This window comes from Bos javanicus, chromosome 11 (assembly GCF_032452875.1).
Source record: "Bos javanicus breed banteng chromosome 11, ARS-OSU_banteng_1.0, whole genome shotgun sequence".
Lineage (NCBI taxonomy): Eukaryota > Metazoa > Chordata > Mammalia > Artiodactyla > Bovidae > Bos > Bos javanicus.
The window spans coordinates 25599952-25619077 of NC_083878.1; the positions used below are offsets into that span (position 1 = coordinate 25599952).

Below are 19126 nucleotides of genomic sequence, written 5' to 3' on the forward strand. Positions count from 1 at the left end.
CATTGATGAGTTCATATTTTAAATGGGCTATATGTCGTTATTGTTTAGTTGTGTCTGACTCTATTGTGACCCCACGGACTGTAGCCTGTCAGGCTCCTCTGTCCATGGAATTTCACAGACAACAATACTGGAGTGGGTTGCTATTTCCTTCTCCAGGGAATCTTCCAGACCTAGGGATTGAACCTTCCTCTCCAGCATTGGCAGATGGATTCTTTACCACTGAGCCACCAGGGAAGCCCAAGTGGACTATATAAATACTATTAAAAAAAAAAAAAAAAAGCTCTATATAAGTGGTGTTAAATGAGGGTGGGGGGAAGGTCTATAATAATGAACACCCTAATCCAGGCTCTGAGGGCATTTCCCAGTCCCCTATCCCCACCATCTCCCACTCACTCCCCTCAGTGGGCCAAGCTTCTTTACTTTGCATCCCTGAACAGAGGGCATTGATGGGCCCCAGCAGGTAGGCACTGGGGCCCCATGCTCCTTTTCAAATGGAAGTTGTGCAGGGGAAATCCTCAAGGGAGGTAGGCGCCAGCCTGGGGAGGGTCTGGCCACCTGAGGGGCTGCATGGAGAGGGTTTGCAAGAGCTTTTAGAATTTCAAAAAGAATCCCCAGGAATGGATAGTCCACAGGGGTGGAGTGATGGAGAGGGCCAGGGCAGGGTGGGGGTGGCGGAGGGGTGGGGGCCGGGTGGAGGTTGTGTGGCAAACTCCCTGAAGTCCACTGGGGGTACCTGTCCCTCCATTTTCTTTTCTGGACTGAATTTCCCAAATAGTCTGATTTCTTAGGCTCAAGTACCAGATTCAAATCTTGGTTCTGACCTTACGAGAGACTCCGGGCACGTTAATTACTCTCTCTCTCTCTAAAGCTTATTTTCCTTGTCTGTGACAAGAGGTAATAATCCTGCCTTGCAGGGCTGGCAGGGGATTAAATGAGGCAACACAGACAAAGCTCTTAGTGTGAGGCCACCGGGGGGCAGGACTTCATCGACGAGTGTCCTCTAGCCCACCCCCACCCCATCCTCACCCGAGACCAGAGAATCTCCTTACCTCCAGCCCGACTCCATTTGGCAGTAGACTGATACCCCTCCCCACCCCTGCTTCCTGCATCCTTTGTAATGAATCCAAGGACCTAGGCGGGCTTCTGAACCTCTTCCCTCCTGGTTTCCCCAGTGGGGAAAAGAAGTTGAGTCCAATTCAGCAGCACTGGAGACTGGCGTTGGAGTCCAGTCTCCTCCATTACTAGCAGTGAGTCCCGGGTCACAAGCCTCTATCACTCATTCATTCAGCAAATATTTCTGAGCCCCTGCTCTGCGCCTGACACTGTACAGGGTGCTGCAGGCACAATGAAAAAGATAGATCCAATCCCTGAGATCAGAGAATCATAGTCTGTCAAGGAAGACAAACATTAAATATATATACAGTAACATAATTATTGAGTGCTACAGAGAGTGAAGGTGCTGTGGAATGATATTTCATGGAGGGCTCAAGAGACAGTATTTCTGTGGCTTGAGCCAGGACCTGAAGGATAGCGAGGAGTGAAAAATAAGAGCGGGGAAGGAAGAGGGGAAGAACACTGTACAGACAGCAGAAATAACAAGTGCAAAGGCCCTAAGATCAGAAGACTTTGGTACTCTTACTGAAGGGAGCCTATAGTGAATGAGCCAAAGAGAGGTTCACGATGAGGTTGAAGAATAGAAAGGGCTAGATCTGGTTGGACCACATAGACCTTGGGAAAGACTTTGGACTAGAATCATTGGGTAGTTTTAAGGAGTGGGGGATACAGTTAGAGTGCTTTCAAAAATGTGTCTAGCAGGTCAATGGATAATGGCTTGGAATGGAATCAGAGAGACCAAGGAGCAGACTATCTTTCAAGGGAGAGGGGGTTGTGGTTGGACTAACAGAGAAGTGGGCAGAGTCACGACATGCTTAAGGAGTGGGTACAATAGGAATTGGTAATAGGGTAACTATGGAGGTCAAAGGAGATGATGTCGAATATAAGGCTCAAGTTCTGACCTGGGAAACTAGGCAAAGGGTAGGACCAGTTACTGAGAGAAGAAGCCCCAGAGCAGGGGCAGATTGCATGGGAGCGGGGATAACAGAAGCCTAGTTTTAGAGATCTTTGTTTGAAATACCTATATGAAGTAGAGGCTGGATATTTCAGACTTGAGTTTAAAAGAGAGGTCCAGATTGAGCATTGGAAATTGTAGAAATGGAATCAGCATAGGAATGGATAAGATTGCCTGGGAAAGAGGAATCTATGACAGTCAGAGGACCAGGCCAAAGACCTGAGGTGCACCCCATTTAAATGTCAAGTGAAACGGAGCCCCGGTTTTATCATTTCTAAAGTGGAGGTAATAATACCCAATGGCTCACAGCATAACTGAGGATTATATTAAGTCATGGATGTAAGGCACTGTACCCGGCGCCTTGCACACAGCACAAGTACAACAAACTCTGAGTAGGAAAGCTTCGAGGATGGATTTGGTTGGTAATTCTCTTCATTTGCAAGTGATAGAATCTCAAACTAGCTTTAGAAAAAGAGTTTCTTCAAAGGATTCAGGATATCTCCTACAATCAGGGGAAGAACTGAATCACTAAGCCACAGCACAAAGGGCAGAACCGAGGTCCTTGGAGGGACTCGCTTCTCGCTCTGCTTCCTGTTGGGTTCAACTTCTTTCCTGTGAAGGGGCGTGCAGCTGCTGACCCTGTCTGCATTTCATGTCTTGATGCTCCCTCCTCCAGAGAGGGACTTATATTCTGATCCCAAAGTAACAGAATCTCAGGGAAGGAATCGCCATGGTTCCACTTTGTTTGGGCACCTCCCCCTGCCCCGCTCAGTGGCTCAGGGTGGAGGAACAAAGGGACTGGCATTTACAGTAACATCGTGGCATTGTCATGTGGGGGTGGGGGAGGGGAAGGAAGACTGCTAGGTCAGCAAAAACAAAAGGCAGTCCAAATTATTAACCTGGAAATGAGCTTGCAGTCAAGAAAGGGGGCTAATTAGTACCCGCAGGTGACTAAAAATGAAACACAACACCCGGCTATGTTACCACCAATTGATCCTTGACACTCCCTTGATAACCCCCTACCCTCCACCCCACAGCTCCCACTCACCTGGACTCAGCAGTAACCTCATCACCTGTCCCTGGTGTTTCCCCTACAGGCTTCCTCCTTCCTTGACCCTGCCCCCACCCCCCACACACACCACCCCCTGCCCCAGGCCAGAGCAGTCCTTGCAAATGGACCTCCCCTTGGCCCACTTTTTTTTTTTTTTTCCTAATATTTATTTAATTTATTTATTTGGCTGTGCCAGGTCTTAGTTACAGCATGTGAGATCTAGTTCCCTGACCAGGTATCAAACCCAGGCCCACTCCTGAGAGCTCAGCTTCTTAGCCACTGAACCACCAGGGAAGTCCCTTGACCCTACTTTGAAGTATTCCCTTTTCAGGGCCTTTAGTAGCCATCCCAGACCCTAGGATTGAAGCCAATTCCTTTTTTTTTTCTTTTTTACGTATTCTTTTTCATTATGATTTACTACAGGATATTCAATATAGTTCCCTGTGCTATACAGCAGGGCTTTGTTTATCTATTTTATATATAGAAGTTTGTATCTGCTAATCCCAAACTCCTAGCTTATTTTTCTCCACCCTCTTTCCTCTTTGGTTCGTAAGTTGGTTTTCTATGTCTGTGAGTCTGTTTTGCAAATAAGTTCATATTTTAGATTCTACATATACCTGATGTCACATGGCGTATGCCTTTCTCCTTCTGACTCACTTCACTTAATATGATAATCTCTAGGTCCTTCCATGTTGCTGCAAATAGCACTGTTTCCTTTTTTTAATGGCTGAGCCTTTTCCTTTAAAAAAAGGAAACAGCGCTATTTGCATTTCTTCTAAAGAAATACCGCATCTTCTTCAGCCATTTCTCTGTCAGTGGATATTCAGGTTGCTTCCAAGTCTTAGCTGTTGTGGATAGTGCTGCTATGAACATTGGGGGTGCGTTATCTTTTCAAATTTTACTTTTCTCTGAATATATACCCAGGAGTAGGACTGCTGAATCATGTGGCAACTCTATTTTGAGTTTTTTAAGGAACCTCTATACTGTCCTCCATAATGTCTACCACCAGTTTATGTTCCCAACAGTTTGGGAGGGTTCCCTATTCTCCACACCTTCTCCAGCATTTGTTATTTGTAGACTTTTTAATGATGTTGAAGTCAGTTTCTTTGGCTTGACCTCTCAACCTTCCCCTCTGCTGTTACCACACCTCTCAAATCATTTCAGGCCCAGTTTACCCCAAACCTCCTCCCTCCCAGAAGGGCCCCCTGACCTCTGCAACCTCAGAGCCCCCTGCCCCTGGTCTCCAACCGGTCTGCTGCAATGTTCATCGCTCACATTGAGGGTGTGCCTGCCACATGTCAGTCCCTGAGGTCAGTAGGTGCTCTCATATGCATCTTACCTACTCCCTGGAAGACAGGCTCCACCATCTCCCTTTGACAGGGAGGAAGCATGCTCGGCGAAGTTCAGTGATTTTTCCCAAATCACACAGTTGGTTAGTGAAATAACCAGGACTTGAATCCAAGACTGACAACTGACCTCAAAACTTTTGCTCTAAACCAGGAGCCAGCAAACTATGACCCTGAAGGCCACATTCTGCCCACTGTCTGCTTTTGTGCAACTTAAGAGCTAAGAATGATTTTTACGTGATTAGGGGGGAAAAAATCCAAAGAAGCATAACATTTTGGCACATGAAGTTGACATTTCAGTGTCCATTAATAAAATTTCACTGGAGTTCAGGAACACCCACTTGTTTAGACGTTGTCGACGGTTATTTTCACACTACGATGGCAGACTTGTGATGGAGAACAGCCTAAAATTTTTACTTTTTGATCCTTCACAGAAGTTAGCTCCAAAAGGCGCCACCAGGCTGCCTCCTGTGGATGACACTCAAACCCATGGAGTTCTAAACACACCATCTGCCTCTACAGATTGCTGCCCTTCTCTAAGTGCTGCGCTTGCTGTAGAATCTTGGTGAGAAAGCGAGGTGGAGTTTAGCCTCTTTGTATCCCTAGGTACTCAAGACTTGCCCCAGATGGGACTGAAGTTGCAACATCTGAGAATGTTGAAGAAATTCTTCTAAACCAGCCCCTCCTGTCATTCCCCAGGCTGAGCCAGGCCCTTCATCCAGGGTGGGCAGTGGGAGACCTTTGCCCCGACAGGATCTGATTATTCTGGCCTTGTTTGGTTTTCAAGGAATCAGCTTCAAGGAAAGAAGCAGAAGAATTGAGTCTTATCCAGAAGAATGTGGTGGAGATTTGTCCCGGGGACTAAGTGGGATGGTGAAAGAGAAAGCGCTAAGCCTGAAGACTGGCATGCGTGTCATAGATTCTGGATGAACTGCAGCTTTTGTGAGGAGGAAGGGGAGGAGGTAGGAATTGGGAAATTCTGGCTTTTCCTTGTCTGTAGGGGGCTTTTGTGTAACAGAAAGAGGCTTGGCTTCCTCCTACACAGGGGGCCCTGCCCACCCCCAGGACACTTTTGGGGAGTGAAGTGGGAAGTGGGCTGCAGCTCTGGCACACACGTCATAGCTGTGGATGGGAGTCCTGCTGGACCTAAGAGCAGGGAGACCCCAGGAGGGTTTTCTAGGTTACCCACCCCCTCAACTTCACCACCACCTCCAGCCTATTCACGAACTTTCCTGAGCTTCAGTTTTCTCTGCTGTTTAATGGGGGTGCTTGTCTTCTCTTCCTCGGGCAGTTCTGAGAATGAAATGAAGGATCAAGTGTGGAAGTCAGGATGGAGAGTTTTAATGTTAACTAAATGACCAAACGGAAGCCTGCCATCTGGGGTCCTCCAGAAACTGCTATTGACAGGAAGGGCTTTGTTGTTGGCTTTCCAGAAAGTATATGTTGTAGAGTCTGCAAAGCAGAGGGCTATATTGTCCATAACTTATCATGGCTAGTATCGTTTCTACACTTAATCTTGCCTTTGGGGGCAGAGGTGGGGGCAGTAGGAGAGGAAATGCAGAGAGAGGATGAAATACTACAGCAGTATTTCTCCAACTTCACCTGTGGGAGCTGTTTAAAAGCAGATTCTGATCCAGTAGGTCTGAAAGGCGTGGGGCCTGGAAGTCTGCATTTCTGACAGGGTCCCAGAGGACACTCATTTGAGGACTACACTCTGTCACAAGGGCTAGAAGACCCTAGAGTAGTCGGAGAAGGTGGGGCGGGGGTGTCCTTGCCCAAGGCGGGCAGTAGGAGCAGGGAATGTTTTCACCATCTCAGTGGACCTGTTTCTTGAAGCGAGGGGCAGACTCCCAGAACCCCAGGGATCAGCCTGGCTGGCCCCAGACTTGGAAACTGTGTGGGTGAAGCCTTCATGGAAGGACCCACACCCTCAGTGAGGGAACTGAATCTGGGGAGCCAAGGAAGGGCTGGGTTTCCCCCCAGATCAAAGCAGGTTCCTCAGCCTTTGATTCGCAAAGAAGCAGACCCTTCAGAGGCTGGCCTGAGTTTGGGGCTGGCTGGCCTTGGGGCCTGGGGTGAGTGGTCAGAGGCCCCCAGCCTGCTCTCCTTTTACATGACAGCTTGGCCGTCTAACAAAAGGGCAGTCCTTGAAAGGCCGTATGGGGCTGTTAAAAGCTTCCGGCAATGGTTTAATTGGGGGCGATTAAAGTGTCCACCTCAGGAAGGCCTACCCTTCAAAGGCCAACCAGGCCTGGCTCCCCTGCCCTCAGCCCCACCCCCAATGGTAGCCCTGCCCCCAGCCTCTCCCTTCAGCCCCTCAGCCCCCTTCCCTGGGGCTCCCTGCGGACCAAGGAAGTCAGCCTAGGGACCCTTTGGCCAGCCTGTCTGGGGGGATTCCGTCCTGGCCCCTGGACCATTGGTACCATTTGTTCACACAGTTTGGCCTCGTGGCTGAGTCGGTATGGGAGGCGGAGAAGGCTGAGTTTGAGACACAAAGGGCCCCAGAACAGGCCCACCCTGAGACTCCCGCCATCTCTCTCTCCCCCAGGAAACCTAGCCTGGTCTCTGGACCCATCCTCCCGCTCCCTTACCAGCTCCTTTCCCCAGGCCCCTCGCCTGGCTGGAATTTCATGGTCACTGTTGGGGTGCTCCCGTGACCCACTATACGTTAAGCTTCCAGACATCTGCTGAGACACTATCTGGGAGCCGCTAGGGGCTCAGAGGGGACCAGAGAGGGACCGCAACTCAGAAAGGTGCTGGATAAGTGAATATAGTGAAAGCAATAGGGCCTGATACAGGTAAAAAGAGGTGAGCTCTGAGAAGGCCCTCACCTCTGGTGAGGCTGAGGGAGCAGACAGGCAGGGAAGACAACTTTCTGGAAGCAAGCAAGCCTAAAGTTAGGACATGGTCAGCTCAGTCTGGCCCATTTGCCAAGCTTGATGTTAAAAGCAAGACCACAGCTGACTTCACTAACAGATCTCACCACCCAACCAACTCAGGGATCCTCAGAAGGGGAAGTGGTATAGATCTTTCCATCAAGCCTAGAAACAGTTGTTCTGGGGGTACCTGGTTCAGACACTTCCCCAGGGCCCGTGAAGTGTCTCAGAATCTTCTCTAGCTGAGCCAGTAGACAGGGAGATGTCTTACGGGATTCTTTGGGTGCCATTTTCCTCTCCTGTCCCTTTCGCCCATCTCCCCACAGGCCTTTCTCTTCAGGTGCCCTGTTGTGTCTCCCAAGCCCTGCTCTCATCAGCCCCATCAGGCTTTGGCTGCATGTTGACCAGCCAGTGCTGCTCTGAGGACAGAGGTGCTGGGAACAAGGGTCTCTGGGATTTCCAGGTCCCAGGTTGGAAAAAGGAAAGTCTATCCTTTTTCCAGGGTGACGGTGAAGCGAAAGTATTAGCCTCTCAGTCATGTCTGACTCTTTGCGATCCCATAGACTGTAGCCTGCCAGAGTTTTCTGTCCATGGGATTCTCCAGGCAAGAATACTGGAGTCAGTTGCCATGTCCTTCTCCAGGGGATCTTCCTGACCCAGGGATCAAACCGGCATCTCCCGCACTGCAGGTGAGTATGAGATAAAACCAAGCCCCGAGGCAGGGAGGCCTCAGCCTGAACTGAAGGCAGCAGAAAACCGGCCTTCTGACACCCCTGTCCTGTTCCAAGTCCTCTCTTGGGAGGAGACTCTGACTGTCCTCCCATGCACCCGACAGTTTTCCTGGCCTGTCTCCAGAACCTGCTCGAATCTCAGAGGCCCACACAGGACAGGGCCAAGTGAGAGAGCCTGAGAGGTAGGCAGGAGTGGGGTCTCTGAGCAGAGCATTGTGACTGGACCCCCAAAGCCAGGCAGGCACCATAACTTTGATTTTCAGCAGTTCCTGATCCCAGAGATCTGGCTGCTGGTTCCCTCTGCACTCACGAGAGTGTCAAGCTGTGAGGCACACAACCCACCCCAAGCCCCTTCTCTATCTCTGAAGGCTCCTGGTGGGCAGAGCAGGCAGCATCAAAGATTCTCATGTGAACTGTCCACCCCTTCCTCCTAGCCTCAGCCTGGCAAGAAGCCCTCTAATGAAGCAGCTCCAGACTTCCAGATCCATCCACTGGAAGTACAACCTGAGTGGTTCCCTCACCCAGGGCGTGCACCGAGGACAGGGAGGCACGGTTACTACGTGGGGCTACAGAAAGAAATTGTAAGTGTTGGTGAGGATGTGGAGAATGTAAATACACTCCTACATTCTTGGTGGGAATGTAAATTGGTGCAGCCACTATGGAAAACATGAGGGAGATTCCTCAAAGAATTAAGAATAGAACTATCATGCTGCTGCTGCTAAGTTGCTTCAGTAGTGTCAGACTCTGTGTGACCCCAGAGACGGCAGCCCACAAGGCTCCCCCATCCCTGGGATTCTCCAGGCAAGAACACTGGAGTGGGTTGCCATTTCCTTCTCCAATGCATGAAAATGAAAAGTGAAAGTGCAGTCTCTCAGTCATGTCTGACTCTTCGCGACCCCATGGACTGCAGCCCACCAGGCTCCTCCATCCATGGGATTTTCCTATCATATGATCCAGCTATCCCACTTCTGGGCATAAGAATACGAAAACACTAATTCAAAAAGACATATGCACCCCTATGTTCATTGTACCATTTACATAGCCAAGATATGAAGGCAACCTCAGTGCCCATTGACAGATGAATGGATAAAGAAGATGTGTATAAAGAAGATACACACACACACACACACAATGGAATACTACTCAGCCATAAACAGTGAAATCTTGCTGCTTGTGATAACATGGATGGACCTTGAGAGTATTACATTAAGTGAAATTAGTCATGCAGAGAAATACAAACACCATATCATTTCATTCATATGTGGAGTATAAAAAACAAACACATAAGCAAAATAAATGAACAAACCAAAGAGAAATAGATACACGTAGATACAGAGAACCCAACAGTGGTTATCATAGGGGAAGGAGTGGAGGGAGACGGGAGGGAAAAATGGAAAAGGGGATCAAGTGTATGGTGACAGATGGAAATGAAATTTTTGGTGGTGAGCACACTGTAATATATACAGAAGTATATGAAATGTAATGTTAGAAACCAATGTTACCTCAATTAAAATTAAAAAAAAAAAGAATCAGGGCTATGGAAACTCAGAAAAAGAGCTGTCTGCTTCCCCATTCTAGTCACTCTTGCTAAGACTTACTCTTTTCTACTAGGGTGACCAACTGTCTTGGTTTCCCTGGGACTGGGGGGACTTTCAGCTTAAAAAGCTGGACAGTCCCAGGCAAACCATCTTGATTTGCGCAGGACTGAGGACTTTCTGAGGATGGCTTTCAGTGTTAAAACTGGGAAGGAGATGGTGGTCACCCTCTGTCCACCCTGTGAGGTTTTCCCTCACAGTCTGGCCTCTGCCCCCATCGATCCCCTGAGTCAGTGTCCAAAGGCCACCAACAACCTTCCAAGGTCAGTTCCTGTGGCCTCTTCTCCCTCCTCCTGCCCCATGGTGGGGTGGGAGGGTGGGGGGCATGGTGGAAGGCTGGGCTGTACACAGCTGGCCTGGAGGGTGCATGGGGGTGGGGCAAGGGGTCAGGGAAACGACAGCCTCACTGTCCCACCCTCTCTAAGTCGGTTTCTGGGCCTGTGCCCTTTATCACCTCCTCACACTATCTGGCTGCCTGAAGGAGTATCTCCTCCTCATCCATCTGCCCTGACGCAGATAAGCTGAGGGGCCACCCCGACAAGACAGAGGGGAAGCTGTGGCCTGGGTCTTACACTGCCCTGAACCTTCTTGCTTGCCTGACCTTGGCCAGAAAAGCAGCAAAGCATCCCCCTGGGGCTTCTATATCCCAGGGTGGACAGGAATACCTATACTCACATGACGGATGGGAAAATGGAAGCAAGACAAATGCTGTGACTTGCCCAAGGTTTCTGGGCCAGACCTATAGAATGCACGGACTGTAAGAGTTTCAGAGAACGTGCCCGAAGGCTTCTGCGATGGAGCTCCATGGACTCAAACTTACACTCTGAGTCTAAGCAGGGTGAAAGACACACAGATGAAGATTCAGCACCCCCACGTCCCCAGTGGTCTCAGGCCATCCTCCCAAGTCACCCAAGCCCAGGGTCTTGAGACCTGCCTCCTTCAGGGCTCCTACCCCCAGCAGTCCTCCTGCCTGGGTTTTTCCCTGGCAACAAAACCTGCTCTTCGCTGCCAGAACTCAGCCTTAAGTGTTGTCAGGGTCGCACTTACCAGCCTTTCTGAGTTTCCATTGCTCCAGGATAACTGGACATTCCAAACCTTCCCTGACTAGTCCCAACCCCACCCACCACTCCTATGTCCATCCTCCAGGCAGTGGATATGGCCACACAAAATTCCTCATGGTTCCCAAACATGCCATGTCCTTTCTGGCTTCTGCTTACTCCAGCCCCTCTTTAGGAAAGAGACACCTTTCCCTCATCTAGATCTATGGCAACCCTGCTGGTCCCTAAAGGGCCAGCTGGAATGTTCCTCCAGGAAGCTTCCCTGAATATTCGAGTCAGAAACTAATTCTCCTTTAAATGGATTTAGCACTCACCATGTCCCAGGGGCTTCCCTCGTGGCTCAAACGGTAAAGCATCTGCCTGCAATGCAGGAGACCCGGGTTCAATTCCTGGGTCAGGAAGATCCTCTGGAGAAGGAAATGGCAATCTACTCCAGCACTCTTGCCTGGAAAATCCCATGGACGGAGGAGCCTGATAGGCTACAGTCCATGGGATTGCAAAGAGTCGGACTGAGTCGTGACTGAGCGACTTCTTTCACTTTTCATGTCCCAGGCACAGGCAAGGCCCTGTGTCTCATTTAACCCTCACAACAACCACGAGTATCAAGTACTTTACTATTATCATCCCCATGTTATGGACAAGAAACTGAAGCACAGAGAGGTCAGGTAGCAGGCCCAAAGTCACACAGCTGGAAAGGGACAGAGGCGGAGTTTAGGTTCTGGTTGTTTGGATCCAGAGCCTGAGCTGCAAGCCACCAGTGGCCTGACCCTAGCAGTGTTTATATCTCCATTAGGGCCCCCTCCTTGGCTACACTGCACTACAGAAGCTCCTTGGGGCAGGGAACATGCAGGATGGCTTCCTACCCGAGTCTTAGTATGCGCTTAGAGAGCTCAGAGAAGGACCTTTACCCCAGATTCCTACACAGCCCTAGAGGGAAGGAAAGAATTCTGTTTCCATTATCCCTACGGCCAATTCCACGGAGTCTCTGCCTGGCTTCTTTTTGGCCACGGGGGCCTGGTCCCAGCCTGAGCATGCGATGTGGATGGCACAGCTAGAGGGGGGCTGACAGCAGGGCTCCTGGGGGCCCCAGTAGCCCCCAGGACCTCTATCTGCCCCTCCAATCCTCCTTTCCTAAAGGCCATCCATACCCACCTCCTCTAAGAAGCTGTGTCTGCTTCCCCTAGACCTGCCCCTGTCTAGTTAGTCCCTTTGTCCTTCTCCTGCTGGTCTCCTGTCCCAGTTGGTGGATGTGTCCAGATGCCCATATCAACTCTAAGCTTTCTGCCTCGCAGCTCCCCCATAGAGGTACTCTAGCTGTACCTCTTTTTTAAAACAATTTTTTTCTATGGGACTTCCCTGGCAGTCCAGTGGTTAGGACTCTAGGCTTCCACTGCAGAGGGCCTGGGATCAACACTGGTTAGGGAACTAAGATCCCACAAGCCGTGTGGCATGACCAGAAAAAAATTTTTTTTTATGAAATTGATTCCCAATTTGAAGAGGCAGGACAATAACAGAGCTTGTGAAAATTTATAGAAATATTTGCTACAATATGCATATTGTATATTAATATACAATAAGAACCTGTCTGCCAATGCAGGAGATGTAAGAGATACAGGTTTGATCCCTGGGTTGGGAAGATCCCCTGGAGGAGGGCATGGCAACCCACTCAAATATTCTTGCCTGGAGAATCCCATGGACAGAGGAGCCTGGCAAGCTACAGTCCATAGGGTCACAAAGAATTGGACACAACTGAAGCAACTTAGCACACAAGTACATACAATATTATATTAATTAAATAATATATGATATTAAGTTTCATGCTAAATAAATAATCCCAATATAATTTTTATTTCTATATAAAAATATAATGCACTCTTAAGACCATTAAGAGTTATTTGCATATTTTCTCTTTAGATAAATGACAAAATTCAGTCTTAAAAATTCAGCTGAAGGAGGGAACAGAGGAAAAATTACTGCTTTATGGGTAGTTTGCTGCCTGCTTTCAGATGTACCCTGAAGGCTTCAGTTCTCTGGTGGGTGTCAGCCAGGCTCAGATGTGCTGAGCTAGCTGGAGGGTCTCAGGGCTGAGGCAGGGAGGGGAGGCGCATGCGTGCCCAAGGGGGTGTGCCTCTGTGAGTGTGTGTGTATGTGTGTACATGCCATGGGTGACTGTGAATCAGTTTGTATATGTGGGTGTGTAAGTGTGATGCACGTATGTCCTTGCACAGTCTGCTTATATGTGTGAATGCTCTGGGTACAGGCGAGCAGGTATTCAGGAGCCCTCCCTCCCCTATACACCCAACTCTACTCATCCCTGAGGGCGTGCCCCCACCCGCCTCACCCCTGAAGCCTGTTCTGACCCTCCAGCTCACACTGTCCTCTCCCTGCCCCTCCCTGTGACCCCGCAGCCCTGACCTGCTGACCTACATTACCAACACTGTTCATCTTGTTCTGGTTCAGGCTTGGAGCTTGGTCACCCTTGCTCTCTGGGGGCGAGGCTGACTCCTGTCAAATTACCCCAAAGTCCAGCTTAGGACAGGGGACACTGCCTTGCCCAGTACACACTCCTGACCTGAATTAAAGCCAACTGTATTGAAAGGAAACACATTTAAGTGACTGGAAACTAGAGCCCACTAGCTTTCCTCTTTCAGCTCTGAACTCTTTTACTGTATCTTTCCATCCATCCTTTCTCTTAACTTATTTGCTGTCTCAATGTTCAGCTTACAGAGTACTTCCTTGTACACCCATATCTCATTCAAATCTCATGACCACCCTTTAAGATAAGAATACTTATCCACAGTGAGCAGATGATGAAACTGAAGCTCAGAGGGGCCGCTTCATGACTCATCCAAGGTCACTCAGCCTGGAAGCAGGGTCTAGAAACCTCACACCTGAATGGACACTGCCCCCCCCACCCCCAGCCCCTCCCTACCAGTAAGCGCCTGGGGTCAGAGGGCAATCCCCAGCTTGGAGGGGGTTCTTCCTGACCTCCTGTAACTTCTCTGCGTCCTGAGGTCACTGCTGGAAGGAGATGAACCAGGGACCCCACGGCCAGGGACAACCCCACCCAGCCAGCACTCCCAGCTGCAGGAGGGGCCGCGAGCTCAGTGGACATTGTTCCCAGCCTGTGGTTACTGATTTGACAACAGTCCTGTTCCTCTCCAGCCAGCCATGGAGTTAATGATTAAGGAAGGGATTAAATATTAACCACCTGTCGGGCCATGGCGTAATGTCTCTGTCTGCACCCGAGCCTACCTAAAAATACCTCCCACCTGCTGTGGGCCAGGCTCGCACAGGGCCTATAAGCCCCTTGTTCTGTCCATCACTTCCCCGTGCAGCCACCCTGGCCCTATCCCTAACCCAGCTTCTTCTCATCCAAGCCCTCTCCCATACCCACAGCACAGAACCAAGAGGTTTTCCTGTAGCTTGACAGCTGCAAGCCACACTGCTGACAGCAGTCCTAGTGGGCTTTCTGGAAGAGGAGGACTTGCCTGAAGCTAACTGCTCTGTGTTTTTGGAGACTGGAGGGTCAGAAGGTTACATTCCCCTGTGTGATCTGGTTTATCAATGTTCTTATCTCCTTGCCCAAGTCCTTCTTCCACCTAGAGACCTCTTTGAATCTATGCTTCCTAGACCCCAACACCCCAGGCCACAAGGATTTATTTCACTAAAGAAATCACAAAAGAGAGGCACCCTCCCCAGTCAAGCTCTTCTTTTCCCCAGGGAGGATCTGGGGGCCAGCCCCCTCCAGGAAGTCTCTGAGACTGATCTAGGTCTAGGTTGTCCTGGACCTTGCTCCCTCAGCTTCCCTCAGCCCTGGCTGATTCAGGCTGGCGTGGGCTGTTGCCTACAGCTGCAGGAAGCTGGCTGCATCTGTTGGAACCGTCCTTTGAAGTTCAACCGTGCAGCCCATGTGGTCCTCCAAAGGCGAGGGCGGGGACAGCTGTATCACACCCAAGCCCGTGGTCAGCCTCTCCATGGCAGGAACCACAGACAGGATGACACAGGGCTCACTCAGTCTTCTTCTAGAAAAAACTGAATTCTCTACTCAAGTAATAATGGTACTGAAAGCTCTCGGTTTCTGCTCAGGGGGAAGCCCCGGTTTGCCTGCTGAACACCCATGTGGCCTTGGACTACCCTCTGTGTATTCTGCAGAACGGCATTCCCACTGCAAGCCTGGGGACAGACATGATCATCCCCATTTTACAGATGGGGAAACTGAGGCTGGGTGAGGTTAAACAGCTAGAAAGTGGCAAGAGGTTGGCTTGTCTGACCCAAAAGTCATACAAAATTTAAAAGAACCTAGCAGGGAACCCATATTCAGTTCTTCAAACCAGTTGCTGACCATGTCCTTCCTTCTTTTAACTTTCACCCATATTGATACTTGTACTCAATCCTGAAGAATTTTCCTGTGTGGGACTCTTCCCAGCAAATACACCCCTTGTTTCCTATGATCTGAGGATATGACCCAAGGAGACTCCACACAGAGATTCAGGAACTTCAGATGGGGATTTATTTCCAAGTCCCTCCTAAATTTGCTAAGGTTCTCACAGAGACTTCTAGAAGGACTTACCACCTTCCTTCTTTCTGCAGGTTGTAAACCATCTTACCAGACCCAGACTGCTTCGAATCAGCATTGCATAGAGGTTTCCTCACACCGTCACTTGTGTTTACAAATGAGGAAACCGAGGCCACTGGAGGTCAAGGACATTACCTTCCACATGAGTTCTTCAGGGTGGCAGTGGCACCGAGTGTACCATGGCCTCGGCCTGGCACTAATGGGGGCCTCCAGGCCTGGGCAGGTTTTCCTTTGGGAGTTACAGCCTCTATATGAGGCTCAAAGCAGAACCCCTGCCCTCAGCTCACCCTGGCAGCCTCATCCTGCTCCCCTCTGCCCTAGCTCTGCCCCCAGGCCACTGCCCCCCACCTCGAGACTCTGCCCTCCTCCACCCTTGACACTGACCCTGAGGAACCCCAAGAAACTTAACCACATATAATATTCCCATCTCCCACCTCCCCCTACATACACCCTTTGACAAGGGCCACCCTGTGGGCAGGGAAGTGCCGCCAAGGCCCCGCCTCTTCACCAAGGCCCGCCCCTTCATCCAGGCCCCGCCCCTTCACCCAGGTTCAGAGGCCTGTCTCCACCCTGCTATTCGTGGGCTCTGCGTTTCTGTCTCTGACTTTTTCTCTCAAACACACACACAGTTACTGACAAACACTCACAAATTTAGGTGAATCCAGCAGGGCAGGAAGGAGGGAAGCTACCGCCCAAGGTCGAGACTGGTTTTAAATAGACGACTCGCAACTATTTATTTGCATCTATTTGCATGGCAGATTTGGAAGCTCTCCATTTTCCCAAAGAACACAGAGAAGTAACGGATTTAGGGGCCCCAGGGGGCACCGAGGCCTCAGCGAGGTTTCCAAACGCCTAGATTGGGTCTCAGGATCCGGGTTTTGGAGTGCAGGAGGAGTAGAGAGGGGGCAGAACACCAAGCTGAATGGGGGGAGGGGAAACAGTAGATTCTGGGCGGGGCCTGGAAGAACCTTTTGAGCCTTGTCTGCCTTCCAAGGGCAGAGACCCCTGTTCTGGGCACCTACCCACTTGCAGACCACTGCAGGCCAGGGGGTAGGGGTAGGCGGGAATGAGTCAAAGGTTCAGGTGCGTGGAGAGGCACAACTTTGTTGGGAGCAGGTAGGGAAGGTAATGGAGAAGCCTGAGGATGGGCCTGGCAGAGGGGGAGCACAAGAGACACAGAGGCAGGGCCAGAAGAGGACAGGCAGGCGCCGTGAGGGGGATTAGGGGGTGGAACCCACGGAGACGGAGCATTCTGGGGGAGGGGGTGTTCCTGCTCTTTAGATGGGCCAGACGTCAGAGGTCCAGCGCTACCTGGCCTCCCACGCTGCACACCCGTTCTCGGTTTATTCCCCACAGAACCTGAGAGGAGATTCCAGGCAGCTGGAGCTCTGACCTGGCTCTCACCCACCCCTGGTTGGGTAACCTTAGGCAAGTCTCTGTCCCTCTCTGGGCCTTCGTTTCTTCTCCAGTAAATCATCTATGGGGCAATTGATTCCCATTGGCCCCCTCCTGTTCCACCTTGGTCCAGCCTCTCCTGATTCCCTGGGGGCTCAGGAAACATTAGTGTTTATCTTCAGGATCAAGTTCAAATGTGAGTGTTTAGGGTCTTTCTGAATCTGGTCTATCAAACTTAGCCTCATCTTTCCCTGTTGTCAGCAGTCCAGGAGGTCCAAGTCCTCCCTGCCCCTTGATCCTTGTTCCAGCCTCCTTTCCTCTTTTCACAGAGTGCCCCCACTTCTGGCTTTATTGTGCAGTTATGCAAGTCCCTGCAGATTAGAAGGACCCCCTTCCTTGGTCTACTACTCTTGTTGATGGCATCCTGGAATTTAAATTTTTGAATAAGGTGCCCCAATTCATTTTTGTCTTAGTCTCTCCAAATTATGTCCCAGCTTCCTCTCCTGTCAGGCCCTCCTCAGCCTCACCTCACTGTGGAGCCCTCACTGACCCAGGGAGAAGGTCGGGCCTGACATGGTTAGAGCTGCCCGCCCACAGGACAGAAGCAGAGATCTTCTGCACGTCATAAATGCCACCTGGGGAGAATGGCTCAGGAACTGCCAGGGAACATGGAGAACAGAAGGGGCAAAGACCCTGACTGTCTTAGAAGGAAAGCTGACTTCTGTTAGTCTGATGGAGAGGCCAAGCACCTGGCCCAGGAAGGTCCTCATCTTATGAGGGCACATTGTGGGGAGGAGGGGTTAAAGTGAGTCCCACTTTCATGTGGGATGTGGGCTGCTTCCGAGGCTGGAGAAACAGAAGCTGGGGGCCACCCCACACTTAGCCCTCACCTTGCAGAGCTCCCAACTCCAAAAGCACCTCTTGGAGGATTTCCAAAGAGAACCCTGTCTACCAACATACCCCAGCGGGGGCCTGAGGCAACGCCTTTCCGGCTATCAATTGGTCTCATCTAGGACAGGCTCCCCTGGCTGCGGTTTCCTTTCCTTCAGGAGCGTGGGTCGGCCATCCTCCCTTCTCCCCACTCCCTGGCCCTGAGGGTGTGAGGTCTGGCCTCCCCAGGGCCCCACACCCACTCTGGAGCCACAAAGTGGGGTGGGGGCAGTGGCCTGAGCCTCTGCCAGATCAGGCGGAGCCTGATGGTCCTGGATGCAGAGGTGCGGCCGCAGGGCTGCTAGCCTGCTGAGACCCCAGGGCAATGAGGGCCATGTTCTAGAGGAAGGGAAGTGGAATCAGCTAGCTGGACTGTTGCAACCACCTCTGGCTTCCCCTCCCTGTTGCTGCTGCTAAGTCACTTGAGTCGTGTCCGACTCTGTGTGACCCCATAGATGGCAGCCTACCAGGCTCCCCTGTCCCTGGGATTCTCCAGGCAAGAACACTGGAGTGGGTTGCCATTTCCTTCTCTAATGCATAAAAGTGAAAGTGAAGACGCTCAGTCGTATCCGACCCTCAGCGACCCCATGGACTGCAGCCTTCCAGGCTCCTCCATCTATGGGATTTTCCAGGCAAGAGTACTGGAGTGGGGTGCCATTGCCTTCTCTGGCTTCCCTTCCCAGCACCTTCTTTAACCGCAGTCTTGCCTGCATCACATACTTGACTGCCTGCCTCTGTGTGCTATCGCTTCAGTCGTCTCTGACTCTTTGCAACCCCATGGCCTGCAGTCTGCCAGGCTCCTCTGTCCATGGGGCCTCTCCAGGCACTGGGTCTCTGCTAATGGACCCTGTCTCTACCAGGCTAACTCCACTCGTCACTGAACATTTGCCTTGAGAATCTCTTTCCTAAGGAAGCCTTTCCTGAAGCAACCTCAGAGTTGCTTTAGTGTCTCCCTGGCCTTTCCCATGCTGCCCTCTCAGAAGATACTTGCCTGTGTGTGGCTCTAGCCTGATCAGCCCGGGGCCTCCTGAGGGCCAGTCTGTACCGTCTGTTCTCCGTGACCCCGGCAGGTGCAGCTGGGACGACACTCTCAGGTGTGCCAGGGCAGTGAGGTTGGGGCAAGTGGGAGGGGGGACAAGTCAGGGTTTCTTCCCTTCAGACACGTGTGAAGTGTGGGTCCCACCTGCCACAGGGGTAAGAGCTGCTGTGTGTCATACCGTGTTCCTACAGAGTAGGTGGTCACAGGTGATGAGGTTGGGGCAAATCCAGGTAAAGTGACTCCTCAAGGCACACTGGCCGGGAAGAAGGTCCGCCTGCATGGGCTGTTAGGGGCCAAGTGGTGTTTGGGACCTCAGCTGCAGGACCCAAATATGTCCTGCTCTGAGGCAGGGGGCTGAACTTGCTGACCTCTCAAGGGCTTCCAGGCCAGGATTTGAGTACCCAAGCTGAGGCCGCAACCGATTCAAAGCCCCCTGACCTGCTGGCCCACGAAGCAAG

The 19126-nt window shown here is 51.0% G+C and overlaps 1 long non-coding RNA gene across 1 annotated transcript; it reads left to right on the forward strand.

Annotated features, from left to right (window-relative positions):
- The first annotated feature begins 606 nt into the window (after window positions 1–606).
- On the forward strand, window positions 607–16244 carry LOC133256939 (uncharacterized). The gene is made up of 3 exons (XR_009739346.1): window positions 607–8030; window positions 8507–8653; window positions 15319–16244. It is a non-coding gene; the product is annotated as an uncharacterized LOC133256939 (long non-coding RNA).
- The last annotated feature ends 2882 nt before the right edge of the window (window positions 16245–19126 follow it).